The following is a 7,408-nucleotide window of genomic DNA, read 5'->3' on the forward strand; positions in this document are numbered from 1 at the left end:
CTCAATTTACTCCCCACTAAATGTAGAATGAAAAAAAGAACATCATTTCAAACCACAAACGATGAAAAGTTAGTAAAATTTGTTTATAATTTAGTATTCTTGTATTTAAAATGTTAATTATGAAATAAAGATTATTATACTCCATGAATTTCTCTTTGCCTCAATAAGGATCATTTGTTTTGATTTTGTGCAAAGTTTCGATTAGAAAAAATTCTTAGAAGCATTTACACGTACGTAGTATGATTAATTTAATTCTAAAATATTGTTGAATTATATATTTACTTTTTCGGTACAAGATAAATAAGCAAAATATTTTCAAACATGAACAGGTTGTAGCATCGGGGGACATGATAGTTTCAGTCATACTCACACATAAAATTGTATTGATTAATTGCGTGAATAATTTGGTACAAAATTGATTTTCTAATCAATTCCAGTTAAACATTTTATGGACCTCATAAAAGTTCTTTCACTCACATTTGTAAAGTCTCCTCGAGTAATTGCATGTGGCATTAAAGTGATCACAAACACAAGCTGTATATAAAACTAGTCCCGAATTCCAGATAGTTGGGTAAGATGAACTCCTCATTCACAAAATTTAAACTCAAAACATCACATTTACAAGTGAAGAGAAATGTCGTTTTTCTGTAGTATTATTAGTTAGTTTTATTCTTGTTATTTTTAGAAAACACATATGTGCAACTCTAAACTCACCTTTCACCTTTGTTTTTATTTATTTTTATCTTCTTTTACACTGTTTTTATTTTTTTAATAAGATGGATGTGCCTTTAAGCCCCTTTTTGTGAAGAAAATGATTTTGTTCCTTTCGAATATTTTTTTATGTACATGCTTGGAATTTTTTTTTAAAAGACATAAATTCGGAGAGTTAAATATAAAAAATAAAAAAAAATAAAAATGTGACAATCACTCTAAAATAAATAAAACCCAATGTACCAAAAGTAGAACAAACCCTTTATTTAAAAAATAAGGAAAATCTAGACGTTCTGGAAAAAGAAAGCAGAATTCGAGACGTGCTCAAATAGATAAATTTTTGTTTTTTAAAACAAGAAATAATAAATAATAAATAAACAAATAAACCTTCTACCTTGCCCTTCAAATTTTGGAGAAAAGCTCAAACCATTTTTCTTTTAGTATGAATGTGTTTGTTTTGGAAAATGATATTTTGACGCAATTTTTTTCATTGCATATTTTCAATTAAATATTTCTGTTGTTTTTATTGAATTATTTAATTTAACAACTAGAAGTAAAGATGTAACATCCCACATCGCCCAGGGAAGTGATCCTTAAATGTATATTCCTATTCCTACTTAGCACGAGGCCTTTTGGGAGTTCACTGGCTTCAGGTTCCATCGAAACTCTGAAGTTAAGCGAGAATGAGGCTAGAGCACTCCCAGGATGGATGACCCACTGGGAAGTTGCTCGTGAGTTCCCAAAAACAAAACCGTGAGGGAATGGTAAGCCCAAAGCGGACAATATCGTGCTACGGTGGTGAAGCGGGCCCAGGAAGTGATCCGCCCTGGGCCGGGATGTGACAAAAGATAGTTAACTAAAATAATAATATTCTAGCATGTAAAAAAATTAGCCAAGCTAAATGAATAATAAAAAAAAAATTATTACGTATTGCATGCACCAGATAATTGAATATTATATAGAAAATTGATTTTTACAACATTAAATCTTATATAAACCTATATCATTAAGTGTTACATACCATTGTAGCCGAATTTTTAAAAGTAATTAGGGTTATTTTCTTGTGAGTTTCCCTAGGTTTGCAAGTCTTGCACCGAACTAAGAAAGCTGCAGGAAGTGTGGAGGAAGTGAGGGAGTGTGGATCTCAAGAAGATGGAGTCAATAGTAAGATGAGTTGCATTGATGGGGAGGATGGCATGCATGTGCTCCTTCCAGGATCAGTTTCTTGTGTTCACTACAGACTCACTCGCAGCTAAATTATCTCCTAATTAATATCAATGTCACATCTCCTCTGTAGTTGCGTGAATTGCACACAGTTGTCACAATCTAATATATAAAGAATACTCTTTTCTTCAATCGGGTTAGATTTTTTATTTTTTGACAAAGTTTTATTGTGGTCCTTACTTATGGATTGTTGCATCCTTGAATGCAAGATAAAAATCTAAATTATCTCATAATTAGTATCAATGTCATATCTCCTCTGTAGTTGTGTGCATTGCACTCGATTGTCACAACCTAATACATACGGAGTACTCTTTTTTCTTCTATTGGGTTAGATTTTCTGTTTTCTATCAAAGTTTTATCGTGGTCCTAACTTATGGATTGTTGCACCATTGAATGCAAGATAACAAACTATGGAGAAAAATATTGTTTGACAAAGTGTATCTAAACCCTTGGTTATTTGTTTAATGTAATCGATGTTCTTATTTAAAATATGCTAATAGGGGAAGGTAGGATTTGAATCCAATACGCATTTAGTTAAAAAAAAATCTTAATTACCCGCACAATTCACTACTTGCTTTAAGTACATAACTTTAAATATAAAAATGCAGACACACTTTGACACATTATATATATTCTTGTGCTCACAATAACCTGAGGGAGGGTGACATCTAAAAATCAAGCAACCAAAGAAGCATCTAGCACTGAGGCTTCTTAATTATACCCACATTCGTCGTCAAGTTAATGGCATCTTGCCCATCGCCTAAGGATGTCTTTTCATTGTAATGGACTGAGCATTTGCTCCTCTTTTGTAATGTTTTTTCCTCAATAAAATGAAAATCTATCCGTCTTCCTATTAAAAAAAAAGAAAAAAAAAAAGCATCAACAAGCACCGGAAAGTTTATTTCGTTAATTTGCTGCTTTCTTGCAAGTTATATATTGCACCCTTTTTGTTGAGCTTAATTTAGCTAACACGTTCCATTTCACCACTTTAATTGAGCTCAAATCAAAATCTGTTTGTGGTTTCGATAACAGAAACAGAAATCTACTACAGGCTTTTGGAATACCATCAGAAACAAAGATTAATCAATAACAATCATGAATTTAAATTCATAATATAACAAAATAGAAGATAGGGTGTATATTAAATATTTATTTGTTTATTTACTTTCTCACTGCTATTGGATTTTAGGGACCACACTTTTTTTCTCTCTATCCACCTCTATTTAATTTATTTGTTGTTTTTGTATGATGTATCCAATCCAATCGATGATAAAAATAAAAGAGATATTGGCCGGTTCCCCCTCCCCTTCCTCGGCCCGAACTTGTGAGGAGCTGTCAATTTTCTCCCAAACTTTCATATTAGTCATTTACTCCATGAACTTTTATAATTGGCTAATTTATCCCCTCAGCTATAATTTCTCCCCTAAACACTAAAATTCAATCAAAAGTGTATGAAGTGAACTAGTGGAAAAAAAATATATTTATATATATATACACACATATATATGTTGCTCATATTAAGGATAAAATTACCTTTTTGCAAACATAAAATTAAAGTTAAAGCGGGAAATTGGCTAATCACAAAGGTTTAGGCGGGTAATCGGTTAAAATTAAAATTCTAAAAAAAAATTGGTCAATTATAAAAGTTTAAAATGATAATTGGAAAAAATTGACAACTCTTTATAAGTTCAAAAATAAAATTGGAAAATACCTCAAAATAAAAATTAATGTGCAAGACGAGAAAGAATGACGTGTGTGTACTATTTTCCTCATTTTATTATAATTATATTTGAAAACAATTGTGTGTACGAACATAAGCCACTAGACGAGAGAAGCCAGAAGAGGTACAAATACCAGGGTTAACCGGTTAAGCGTGTGCAAGGAAACGGCATTGTCTGGATACTGCCAGGACATCCAAAAAGCAGCAAGTACTACTGGATGGATGATGCATCACAAAACAAACGTTGCAAGTATCAAAGAAGACAGAGTAATATTTGGAAAGCATGCACGTCTTTAAAGCCCTTAAGCATTTTTGTTGCCTCAGCAATCCCTTCTGGTTCGAATTGCTCTCTCTCTCTCTCTCTCTCTCTCTCTCTCTCTCAGGGTGAGGGACCATTTCATGTGACATATTCCATGCCTTAACAAAAACACAGTAGCTGGAAAGTGAACAGGTATTCAATAAAATGAGACATCTCTTACGCTCCTCCTCTCATGTCCTTTTCGTTTAAGATTAAGGGTAACTATATATGAAAGTAACCTAAGGTTAAATGCGTTTTTACGTTAAACTTGCATATTTTAATTTAATAACACACTATGATCAATTACGTACTTTTTAGTTTAGTGATGCTTTTTTTTCAAATATTGACAAGTTTGAATTTATAATATGCGAAAAATACGATTATTTTAATGCATGCATACATTGTTATGTAAAGAACTACAGTAAATTCAACCCATATAATACAAAAATTTATGGGATTTGTATGCAATAACAATGATTTTTAAACAACGTTAGGTATGTGTGAATTTAAACAACGTTAGGTATGTGGGAATTAATGACAGATAAATTTACGTGTGCGTACTACAGAATCACAACTGTTTGATATATTTGCAGATATGCCATCCAACCAATTAACAAACTCAGGCTTAAAAAGTCAAAAGCTGTACCTTCAAAAATTATTGCTCATGAAAAGGTCTCTTACTATTTCTAGCACAATAGATTAATTCATATATCGTATTCTTTTAGTTTTAGTACAAGCTTTACTCACATATTTTGGCTCATGAAAATATAGCTTCTGAAAGAAGAAAACATAGGGAAAAACATTAAGTGAAGAAAAGGAAAATGGTGCTATATGACTATGATCGATTGATGATTTGATACTTCAGCATTATTTTTATAGAGAACTAGATTTTAATCCTTAAATGAGATGAAGTGTAGAAAAATGTCTTATACAAGATTAAAAATTGATTTTAGTCCTTAGACTCTATTTAATGCCAGCATATTAAATGTCTTTTTTATTATATATAATAATTTTATGGTGTTCATAAATTAAATTTTATGAAAATATTATAAATTTTAATTCTCATTATGATAAGCATCTTATATAAGAAAATATTTTTGTAAAGATTCGGTACACATGTTTTTGCATATTTTCTTACGTGCCACTAATTCATTACAATATATTTAGGTATGAACATTTCGGTACACTAGGTTAGTATAATATGTTTAGGTACGAATATTTGGGTACACTAGTTTATTATAATATATTTAGGTACCGACATTTCGGTACACTAGTTTAGTATCATATATTTAGGTACGGAATTTTTCGATACACTTATGTTTTTGCATATTTTCTTATGTGCTACTAATTCATTGTTATATATTTAGGTACAGACATTTCGGTACACTAATTTAGTAAAATATATTATGATACGAATGTTTAGGTACACTAATTAGAGGAAGTAAATAAGATATCTATTAGATATTAAAACAAAAATATAATATAAATTTGAATTAAGTACACATTAGAGGACTAAAATCAATATCCAATCTAACACAAGGTTTTTATTGAATTTTAATCTTCTCCAAGGATTAAAGTTCAAAAACCCCTTATTTCTATTATATGTACATGTTACATTGGGCCTTTGGAGAAGAGTAATGTTATAGTTACCATATATTTCATAACACGTTAGTATCACCTCTTTAATAGAATTATGATCCACCAACACATGTGAGTCTCATCTTTATTAAAAAAGTGATACAAACGTTTTAGTTGGAAGAAGTTTCAAATTCAGAAATATTGTTGTCATAGGTAACAAGTGATGGTTTTACACATATTTGTAACTATGCCAATAGGGTTGTTCATCGTCCAACACGTTTTGATCTTCACTAATTATTCGTGTACATAATTTGAACAGTTGCCTGATATTTTTTAAGATATTTTAATTGAGGATTTTAACTCATCGCAAAGAAATAATCATGTTTCATCTCAAATAAGTCTAGAATCAATTTGTTCATTATTTACAAAGGGAACTGTTATTAGCACTTCAAAAATCTCATTCTACACTCATCGCAAATGTATTTTTCTTTCTAATTATAGAAAGTTTGAAGTGCTAAATGAGAATTTTAGAATGCTAATAACAATTCCTTTTACAAAACACAAGATTGATTTTCCATGTCGAGATGCAAAACATAAGTCCGTGTCAAAGTAAGCGAAAGGTAAATGAAAATAGGCATCTGACAAAATATTCACTGTTTTTTTTTTAAACGACAAAATATTCACTTAAAAGACGAAATAAAAAGTTTTCAAGCAAATCAAAGCTAAAGGGACTATAATTTATGGGGAAAATGCTGTATGTTATTTCTAATTTGCTAGCTTTCCATTAAAGATAACACGTGATAATAATTCTTTATATTTTGTTAGTCTTTGTGTTTGCGTTGTTGCTCTTTCATAATTCTTTTGGTTGGGTTCTATTTAAAACGATCAACTTTAGACGTGGTTCTTATGTAAGGCATCCCATCTAGTACAAAGCTACGTGTCAAAATTTAGGATAGTGTTGTTCATACATAAATTTTTGTTTTCCACACACAATTGTTAACTTATAAGTTTATTGATTTTTTTTTTCAATTTGTTTAGTTTGATGGCCGGAAATTAGGATGGGTATGTGAAAAGTAAAAATTGATATGTGGAATACTAATCAAAATTTAAGATTAAATATGGTTTCAAGTGATGCTAGAGTAATCATATTTTGTAAATTACATGATGTAACAGTTGATGGTTGGGTTTCTTGTTTAAATCATTAAAAAAATATACAACTATCAACTGTCACATCATATAATTTATAAAATGTTGTCTATAAACCGAGATTTTTATAAGTCTTGTACTAAACACATAATTAAATGTGAAAGTAACAATTTTGGTTTATAAATAAAAAACGATAAAATAGTACCACATGCGGCAGAAGATCTTTCCTACGTGCATGATGAAGATTGAAGAAATGAATGAAATTTAATTTGTTCTACTAAAACATTGTGAAATAATGTTATGAATTCAAGTGTGCAAAACGATTATTATTATTATTATTATTTTGGCAAACAACGATTATTTCATATCGTAGACTATGAATATATACACAAGTGTAATAAGTTTACCCTAATACTTGTTTTACACCACATGATTATAATTTGGTCTCACTAAAGCGCCTTTTATAATGTTTATACAACGTAACTGTGATGCTGGTCTCATGATACAATGTTATGCAAATACTAAATTTATCTATAACTAAAATGATGTTAAAAATATGTAGAAGTTAGAGGGATAACCTTTTTAGTGAATGTAGCGAAGCATATGTAAAATGTCACACTAAAACTATAGCACAAGATGATAACAAATAAAGGACGGAGGAATAGATGATGTTATTGATCTTTCTTTCTTTCCTTCTGTATGTCTCTCTATATCTTTTAACCATAGTCGGA

The sequence above is a fragment of the Malus domestica genome, chromosome 08 (assembly GCF_042453785.1).
Source record: "Malus domestica chromosome 08, GDT2T_hap1".
NCBI lineage: Eukaryota > Viridiplantae > Streptophyta > Magnoliopsida > Rosales > Rosaceae > Malus > Malus domestica.